The 9801-nt window shown below is 38.5% G+C and overlaps 1 non-coding gene across 1 annotated transcript; it reads right to left on the minus strand.

The window, feature by feature from the left end:
• Positions 1-6268: 6268 nt before the first annotated feature.
• Positions 6269-6375, minus strand: LOC127133091 (small nucleolar RNA R71). The gene has a single exon (XR_007807086.1). It is a non-coding gene; the product is annotated as a small nucleolar RNA R71 (small nucleolar RNA).
• Between the last annotated feature and the right edge of the window lie 3426 nt (positions 6376-9801).

Below are 9801 nucleotides of genomic sequence, written 5' to 3' on the forward strand. Positions count from 1 at the left end.
AAAAATCATTTTTAGAAAGTAGAAATTAAAAGGAGAAAAATGAAATTGTTCTCATATTTTTTGGACCAATAATGAAGGAGTTATGAATTTTTAAAAAGAAATGGAATTAAAAGAAATAAAAGAATTAACATCAGAAATTAGAAAATAGGAAAATGCGTGGATCGTTTGATCTGAGCTCATTAATTGAGCTGGCAGATCATGAGGTCAGGAAGCGCGCGCTTACCATGTGCCTTGGTCAACTGAAACGCACCTTGCCAATAAAAAAGTCATAACGTTGGAAACACAGGATTAGATCTGGAAAAACAAATGGAAGGCCTAGATCTAATCTGGAGACCAAACGGTGGTCAGAGCCACCGTCTTCTCCGGCCAAGTCCAAATTTGCAGAGAATCAAATGTTAACCAAAAGACACGATCCAAGCATCAATCGAGAGCTGGGGTGATGTACATCACCCCTGTACCAACCAAATCCACTCTAGATTTCTACATTAAGAGAAATCAGAGATGGAAGATCTGTGGTGTTCAAATGAACTTCATGATTTTTGAAAATTGAAAGCACAATAATGTTGCCTCTATGCAGAGGACTTCAGATCACACAATAACAATAAGAAATAAGCACTATGCAAGCTGATTCGAAGAAAATAACAGTTGAGGTTAACCTCTGATTTGCAGGGCTTGGAGTCACAATTCTTTGATGTTATTGCTTACAGTTCACACTATGGATCAAGGTGAAGAGGTCTAGGAACTTTTAGATCTGAAATTTCAATCGAGGAAATCAAAATTCAGATCTGAAAATTGAGAGAAAAAGTGATAGTTCCTTTGGTGTGAGGGTGGGATTTCATGTAAATGACCTGTAATGTTGGACTTTTCCACATTTCAATGCATTTGGTCCAAAATGACCTGTAATGTTTTGCATTATCACATGTATTTCTTTTAGGATTTTGAAATTTTTCTCAACATAAAATTTGAAGTAGACATCTTAATATTTCCAATTCATTTGATCCCACCTCAAAATCATGAAAAATGAATGAGTTATGTCCTTGGGAAGTTGACACAAAATTAGGGTTTCAGTCAAAATGACCTATAATGTCTTGGAATGGATGATGACCTTACAAGCTTAAAATCAATTTTTTATGAACATGAAAGTTGTTCATATGGTCCTTAATAACATATTTTCTATTATGGTAATCTCCATTTGACAAACACATAAAAAGTTAGGTCTCAGTGTATTTCAAAATAGTCAGATGAATTGACTGATCAACTCCTCAAGTCCAAACCTCATATCTTGATGAATTGATGATTGAGGACACTCAAATAAGTTCAAGTATGCATGAAATGATGAATTAAAGAACTTCCCTTGATTGCATTTGATCATGGGTTGAGGTTGCTTCATGAGCAAGGCACAGTTGATGAACAGATGAATTAGGGTTTCGTTGGGAAACAAGCCTCAAATCCCTTGGTTTGATTTGATCAAAAATGATGAATTGAGATACTTGGGAGCCATATTTGATGGATGAGAGCTTTGGGAACCATTTACATGTTTGCTTTCATCTTCTCTTGGTCATATCAATGCACATATGATCTCCTAGAAGTTTGGATCTTGTGACTGCTCAAGCTACAATAAAGAGATGTTAGTGACATATTTTTGTGCTTTTGATTAGTAAATAAAATGGGAAAAGCAATAATATACAATTCAAGCATGCTTGTTGAACTCAAACCAAATCACAAGAGATCCCACCCAAAGGTAAGGGAGCCAAGATGCTTATGATCCTTGAGGCAATGCAAATGCAATGTTATGATGCCACGAGGGATCTTAGGGTCAAAATTGGGGTCTTACACTATTCCTACAAGGTGGTGTCAGAATTGGTGGATGACTCAAGTATTCTTTAATTTTGTCGAAAAACGCTTCTTGCTGAGCCTGCCCCCATTCAAATCCTTCCTTGTTGAGTCGAAGCAAAGGCGAAAAGGCTTGCTTTTTCCACTAAGGTTTGAGGTGAATCTCCTCAGGAAATTGATCTTGCCCAACAGTGACTGTAATCCCTTCTTTGTTGGTGGCGCTTTCACCCCTATTATGGCCTTGGTCTTATTCTGGTTTATTTCGATTCCATTTTTGTGGACCACAAATCCTAAGAAATCCCCTGCCTGCATACAAAAAGCGCATTTGAGAGGGTTCATTTTAGATCATGTCTTATCATCCTTTTGAAGGACAGTCGAAGATGGTCTACATGGCTCTTCCTTGAAACAGACTTAACAACAATATCATCTATGTACATTTGCATAAAAGTATCTACGAAATCATGGAAGATCGAATTCATTTCTCTTTGGTATGTAGCCCCAGCATTCTTCAAACCAAAATCAATCACCACTCATTCATAGGTGCCTAAGGCTCCAGGACATCGAAATGCCATTTTTGGGACATCCTCTTCCGCAATGAATATCTGATTATATCCAGAATATCCATTGAGCATGCTAAGATACTCATGGCTTACGGAAGAATCGACTAGCATCTCCACCACAAGCATTGAATATTCATCCTTTGGGGTTACAGTATTTAAGTCTCTAAAATCTATGTGCACCTTCAAAGTACTGTTCTTCTTAATGACAGGTACAATATTGGGTAACCATTCGACATACCTGGTTGTACGAATGAAGTTACAGTGAATAATCCTTTCGACCTCCTCTTTGATCTTCGAGAGAATTGTAGGTGAAAATCACCTTGGGTTCTGCTTGATAGGCTTTTTTCCAGGCTTGATTAGCAGCTTCAATTCGACCAGATCTCTGCTCAAACCAGGCATCTTATCGTAATCCCACATGAAACAGTCCTTGAACTCCTTCAGAAACTGGATCACTTCGACTTTGAGTTGAGGGCTGATATTGGCGCTAATGTAAGTTGTACTTTTTATCAATCCTTCTCCCAAGTCTATTTCCTCAAGTGGATCTTGAACCATCATCTTAATATTTGTTGCCAGCGGATCCTTCTCGAATCCTAAAGGCTCTTCATCATAAATGGCGTCGAGCCTCTGGCCTTGATCTTCATCCTAAACCTTATCATGTGGCTCTGGATCGAAGTCCTTTCTAGGACCTATTTGATGGAACTCCTTGTTGGCTTCGACAACCATGTTTTTGACTTCGGCCTCCAAGGTCGACTGTTGTTTGTTTTCGGCTATGTAAGCTGAAATCCTTTTAAGAGCTTCAAACTCAGTCATCAGCACTGAATTCGCTTCCTCAACCTTTGGGGTCGACTCCCGACGCTCCTAGATATCCAAAGTCTCCTTCGCCTACCACCTCTCTATCCCAGTGAAAGCCATTATTGGGGTGTAAATACGAGGAATAGTAGGCATTGTCGTCTGGAGTAAATGCAAAATTGGTCGGATCACATAGAGCGATGTTGGCCAAATGTTTGTCGAATTGGCGCCTGTCGACATGGTTGATAGGAGTCTTGAAGTGACCTAGGTCTACTTCTATATTCTCCACAATACCATCTGGGTGCCATATGATTATTCGTTGGTGCATGGAAGATGGTACAATCCTAACCCCATGTATTCATTCTCTTCCAAGTAACAAGTTATAGTTGGCCTTTGTCTCCATAATCATAAACATTATTGATGTAGTGACAGTTCCTACAGTTAACTTAACCTGGATTACATCAAGAATGGAACCCGCCTTTCCCTCATAATTGGAAAGCACCATTTTATGGGGTTTGGCATCTGAATCTTATTTGCCAATTTTTATCAGCATATGATGCGGCATCAAATTCACCGTTGCACCGCAATCCACTCAGATTTTATTAATCGGGACATATTTGATCTTCCCAGTAATGAAGAGAGGATTAATATGACTCTTCATAGCCTCATCAGGTCTCTCAAAGAAGGCACTTTTTCCTCCATGCAACTGATAATATGAAATAGTATCACATTCTAGGACTCAATTTAATTGAATTATATTATTATTTACTTTAATTTATTTCATTTTATCAGATATTACGCGGTATTTCCTTTCTATTTATCTCAGGTAGTTTATTTGAAGCACAAGTAAAAAAGGGAAGAAAAGGAGGTGCAGAAAGAAGTTTTTGGAAACAAATATCAAAAGCCAAAGCCCAGCCCAAAAGGCACAGGCGCTGTGCCTGTGACGAGCGTCACAGAGGTTGTGACGAGCGTCACGCCTTGCACACTCCTGTGACGAGCGTCACACATGGTGTGACGGACGTCATACCATTCCCCTATACTTTTGGCACCAGGAACGCAACAGACCACGTTGAAGCTATTTTCACGCTTGACCCTTTTACAACGTAATGGCTATATTTACGGAAAACCCTTGGAAGCGGTTGCAATAAGTATCAGTATAAATAGAGCTTTTTGGAAAGCTCTCGGGGGCCACACTTTTTCCAGCTTTCGCTTTTTCGCATTTTTCTTTTTCCAGCAGCTTAAGCATATTTTTTACAGTACTACTTTTACAATTTTTATATTGTTTCTTTAGCAATTCTATTTTCTTTTCTAGCATTTAATTAATTTTTCGCACAATAGTTTCTACACCGGAAACTATTGTGTACCTTTTACCGGATCTAACCTTACGTTAGAATCTAGTTTTTTTTATTCCTTCGCTTTTATTTTCCTGCCTGATTGAAGAATTCAAGAACAGATCCAACCGACCTGTGGTGGAGTGTTCAAGACTACTATTTAATTTCTCAGGTTCTTTAATTATTGTTTGAATTTATATATGCCCTGTTTTACTGTTTATTTATATTATTTGCCTGAGATGAATCTGTTTATGCATGATATTTATTTAAGTCTGTTTAGTATGTCTGGCTAAATTATTTAGGTATCGGTATGTAAAGTAAGCGGAATGAAGGAATCAAAACTAAGTTGGTTTAACTAAGTTTAAAATTAAAATCACTTTTTACGGTCTCAATTTACAGGTTTAATAACAAAATTTTTGTACGAAAGTAAAAGACATAAAGAAGTTAAAATCAATAGAGCGAGAGTTTGAGGTTTTGACTGGACAGTGTAAATTGGACATTAATTCTAGATCAGGGCGAGAGCAATTTTTAGAGTTAATTAAATTCTAATCTTTTTCAAAAAGTATTTTTAAAGATTGAATGTGAGGACGAGAGTTAAGCATTTGAATTTAATTATATAACCTAAGTCAACAGAGCGAGAGTTTGAGATAAGGGTGTTTAAACGATTAGTGTTTTCTTAAAAAGAGTTTCTACGGATTCTATTGTTTTCAAAAAGTGGTTTTTGACTTAACTATAAGTGACAGCTACGTTAATATAAAATCATAGTTTATTCAACAGAGCGAGAGTTTGAGATAAAACTTTTAATCAATAGCGTCAACTGAAAAGATTTATTTTAAAACCAAGAAACCAATAAAGAATTGATTCCCTAATTACGACGAACTGCATACCGATATCCGCTTATTAGATATTTATTTTAGATCTTATTTTAGTTTTAGCCTTTCCCCCAAACAATCAAAGTATTACCTGCCTTAGCTTTACGAAGTAACCTTAGATAACGGTATATCGATTCATAAGTCCCTGTGGGATCGATATCTTTTAAAACTACGCGATAGAACTGTGCACTTGCAGTTTGTACCCCAAATTCGACTCATAAAGTCGCGATCAAGTTTTTGGCGCCGTTGCCGGGGACTTTTATTTAGTCGATATCGTAACTCTTCTATTACGCTGTAGAGACTAAGGCTTTTCTTTTCTCTTTTCTTTCTTTCGTTGATTTGTATGCCGCGCACTCGCTCACAAGGCGAGCGGTTCTACTTACAAATCAACGATATCGAACTATATCTCCGAGTCTTACGACGAATTCGGGAATATCGTGCTGCAAACAATCTCCCTCCTGTTGAACTCCCTGATTTCAAAAATATTTTCCCTTCGATATCCGAGATGGCAGAACCAGCTCGTGCTCTTCGCGATTACGCCGCTCCATCGCAAGATGAACCGCATTCAAGTATTGCTCCACCCGCAATCGAAGCAAACAACTTTGAACTCAAACCTTCACTGTTGCAGGCAGTGCAACAGAACCAATTCTCTGGAAATCCTACCGAGGATCCTAACCTTCATTTATCCGTATTTGTCCAATACGCTGATACTGTTAAATCTAATGGTGTCACTCCAGAGGCAATTCGACTTCGTCTTTTTCCTTTCTCATTAAGAGATAGCGCTAGAAGATGGCTTCAATCTCTTCCTTCCAACTCAGTCACCACATGGAACGAGTTGAAGAAAGTTTTTCTTGCTCGATATTTTCCGCCAAGCAAAACAGTTATGTTAAGAGCCCAGATAAATGGATTTAAACAGAAAGATAACGAATCTCTTTTCGAAGCATGGGAAAGATACAAAGACATGATGAGACTTTGTCCACACCATGGTTTAGAAGACTGGTTAGTAATTCATACCTTCTATAATGGTCTCCTATACAACACGAGGTTAACAATAGAAGCCTCCACAGGTGGTGCACTAATGAACAAACCTTATGCTGACGCTTACCAACTTATCGAAAGCATGGCTCAAAACCACTATCAGTGGGGAAGCGAACGAACAATGGTGGAAAAACCTCAAACGAAAACTGGCATGTACGAGATAAGTAACCTTGATCATGTTAATGCAAAAGCGGATGCTCTGGTCCAGAAAATTGAAAGTTTAAATGTATCACCTCCAGCCACCGTAGTTGCCATAACTCAGAATTGCGAAGTCTGTGGAATCCAAGGTCACACTCCTGCAGGTTGTCAACTCCTAACAGGAATCCAAGCGGAGCAAGTGAACTATGCTCAAGGAAGCCCCTACTCGCACACCTATAACTCAAATTGGAAGAATCATCCTAATTTTTCATATAAGAGTAATAATGCTTTATACGCACCTGGACAATCTCCAAATCAAGCCCTAGCTATACCTCCGGGATATCAGAAGCCGATTCCATCTACACCTAACAATAACGCCCCTAGGAAATCCAACTTGGAAATCATGATGGAAAACTTTATAGCTTCTCAACAGCAAACCAATAAAGATTTCTTAAACCAGAATGTACACACTGGCGAACAAATTAAACAACTAGCAAGTAAAGTAGATGCCCTGGCTACTCATAACAAAATGCTGGAAACGCAAATTTCACAAGTAGCTCAACAACAAGCACCTACTGCTGCCCCAACTGGTACATTTCCTGGCCAACCCCAACCTAACCCAAGAAGCCACGCTCATGCAATTATACTGAGAAGTGGAACGGAAGTGGAAGGACCGTCTGACCCAAGGATAGAAAACCAAAACTCTAAAAAGTCAACTGAGAAGGAAAGTGAACCTAAGGAAAAGGAAGAGAGTAATAAGGAAACCGTAGAAAAGAAGGAACCTTATGTACCTCCACCACCTTATAAACCACCTATCCCTTACCCTCAAAGGCTTATTAAAACCAAAGATGCGGGCCAATTCAAAAAATTTGTTGACCTACTAAAACAATTAAACGTCACAATTCCGTTTACAGAAGCTATTACGCAGATGCCCTCATATGCCAAGTTTTTAAAAGAAATTCTTTCTAATAAAAGGAAACTTGAAGATAGCGAAACCGTTACACTCACCGCTGAATGTAGCGCTATAATACAAAATATGCCTCCTAAACTTAAAGACCCAGGTAGTTTCTCTATACCCTGTCACATAGGAAAATTTGTCATTGACAAAGCCTTATGCGATTTAGGAGCCGGTATTAGTGTTATGCCTTTATCCATATGCAAGAGACTTGAAATGGGAGAATTAAGACCAACTAAAATGTCTGTGCAACTAGCAGATCGTTCCGTCAAATATCCTGTAGGAATTCTTGAAAACGTTCCAGTGCGCATAGGTCAATTCTACATTCCAACTGATTTTATAATTATGGATATTAGAGAAGATGAAGTTACACCCATTATACTGGGAAGACCGTTCTTAGCAACTGCCGGTGCGATCACAGATGTGAAACGAGGACGACTCACTTTCGAAGTAGGAGAAGAGAAAATTGAGTTCATTCTTTCCCAATTTTTGAAAGCACCTGCAATATAAGATACATGTTACTTCATGGATATCATCGATGAATGCATAAAAATAACGGAGTTAGAAAAAGACAAATCATCTGACTATCTTGTAGAAGACAAACTTAACCAATGTTTAGCAATAACACCGGACCCTACGCAATGCCTTAAGAAACCAACCTTAGACCTGAAAACACTTCCCAAGAATCTGAGATATGAATTCCTAGACTTAGAGCTTGAACGACCAGTGAATGTTAATGCTGACCTAGGAAGACTCGAAACAGAAAAACTCCTGCATATCTTAAGAAAATATCCAACCGCACTAGGTTACAACATCACCGATCTCAAAGGAATAAGTCCTTCTATTTGTATGCACCGCATCATGCTAGAAGAAGACTGTAAAACTTCTAGGGAACACCAGAGGAGACTAAACCCGATCCTGAGTGAGGTAGTGAAGAAGGAAATAACCAAGTTATTAGAGGCAGGTATCATATATCCTATATCTGATAGCAAATGGGTTAGTCCTGTACACGTAGTACCAAAGAAAGGAGGTATAACAGTCATTGAAAATGAAAAAGGAGAAACTATAACCAAACGAATCGAATCGGGATGGAGAATGTGCATTGACTATAGGAAACTAAACAAAGCAACCCAAAAAGATCATTTCCCTTTACCATTCATTTACCAGATGTTAGAACGATTAGCAAAACATTCACATTTCTGCTATCTAGACGGTTACTCAGAAAAGACAACGTTCACGTGCCCTTTTGGTACCTTCGCTTATAGACGAATGCCGTTTGGCTTGTGTAATGCTCCTGCAACTTTCCAAAGGTGCATGATGGCAATATTCGCCGATTTTCTAGAAAACATCATGGAAGTATTTATGGATGACTTTTCCGTATGCGGACAAAGCTTTGAAGAATGCCTTGAAAACCTAGAGAGAGTTCTAGAGCGATGTGTAAAAGTAAACCTGGTACTTAATTGGGAAAAATGCCACTTTATGGTACAAGAAGGAATTGTTTTAGGACACATCATCTCGAACAGAGGAATTGAAGTAGACAAAGCTAAAATAGAGGTAATCGAAAATCTTCAACCCCCGAAAACTGTGAGAGAAGTACGAAGCTTCTTAGGACATGCCGGTTTTTACCGACGATTCATTAAAGACTTCTCTAAAATAACTAAACCTTTGACCGGGTTATTAATGAAAGATGCTGAATTCATATTCGACAATAAATGTTTAGAAGCATTCCAAACGCTTAAACAAGCACTGATCTCCGCGCCCATAATGCAGACACCAGATTGGAACGAACCATTCGAAATAATGTGTGATGCTAGTGATTACGCTGTAGGTGCTGTTTTAGGACAACGAAAAGATAAAAAGCTTCACGTTATATATTACGCAAGTAGAACTCTAGATGAAGCACAAATGAATTACGCCATAACCGAGAAAGAACTTCTAGCAGTAGTATTTGCGCTAGATAAATTTCGTTCTTACTTGGTCGGAGCCAAAATAATCATCTACACTGACCACGCTGCTATCAAATACCTCTTAACTAAAAAGGATGCTAAACCTAGACTCCTAAGGTGGATCCTGTTGCTACAAGAGTTCGATTTGGAAATCAAAGACAATAAAGGAACTGAAAACGTAGTAGCAGATCACCTCTCTAGACTTGAGAATCTTGAACCGGAAAGAACATCAATTAACGATGATTTCTCGTACGATAAACTTATAGCTACTTTGGAAGAAAATAACGCTGATAAACAGATAGAAACCACTTTAGCTATATCTGTTACACCGTGGTACGC

The sequence above is a fragment of the Lathyrus oleraceus genome, chromosome 3 (assembly GCF_024323335.1).
Source record: "Lathyrus oleraceus cultivar Zhongwan6 chromosome 3, CAAS_Psat_ZW6_1.0, whole genome shotgun sequence".
NCBI classification, from domain to species: domain Eukaryota; kingdom Viridiplantae; phylum Streptophyta; class Magnoliopsida; order Fabales; family Fabaceae; genus Lathyrus; species Lathyrus oleraceus.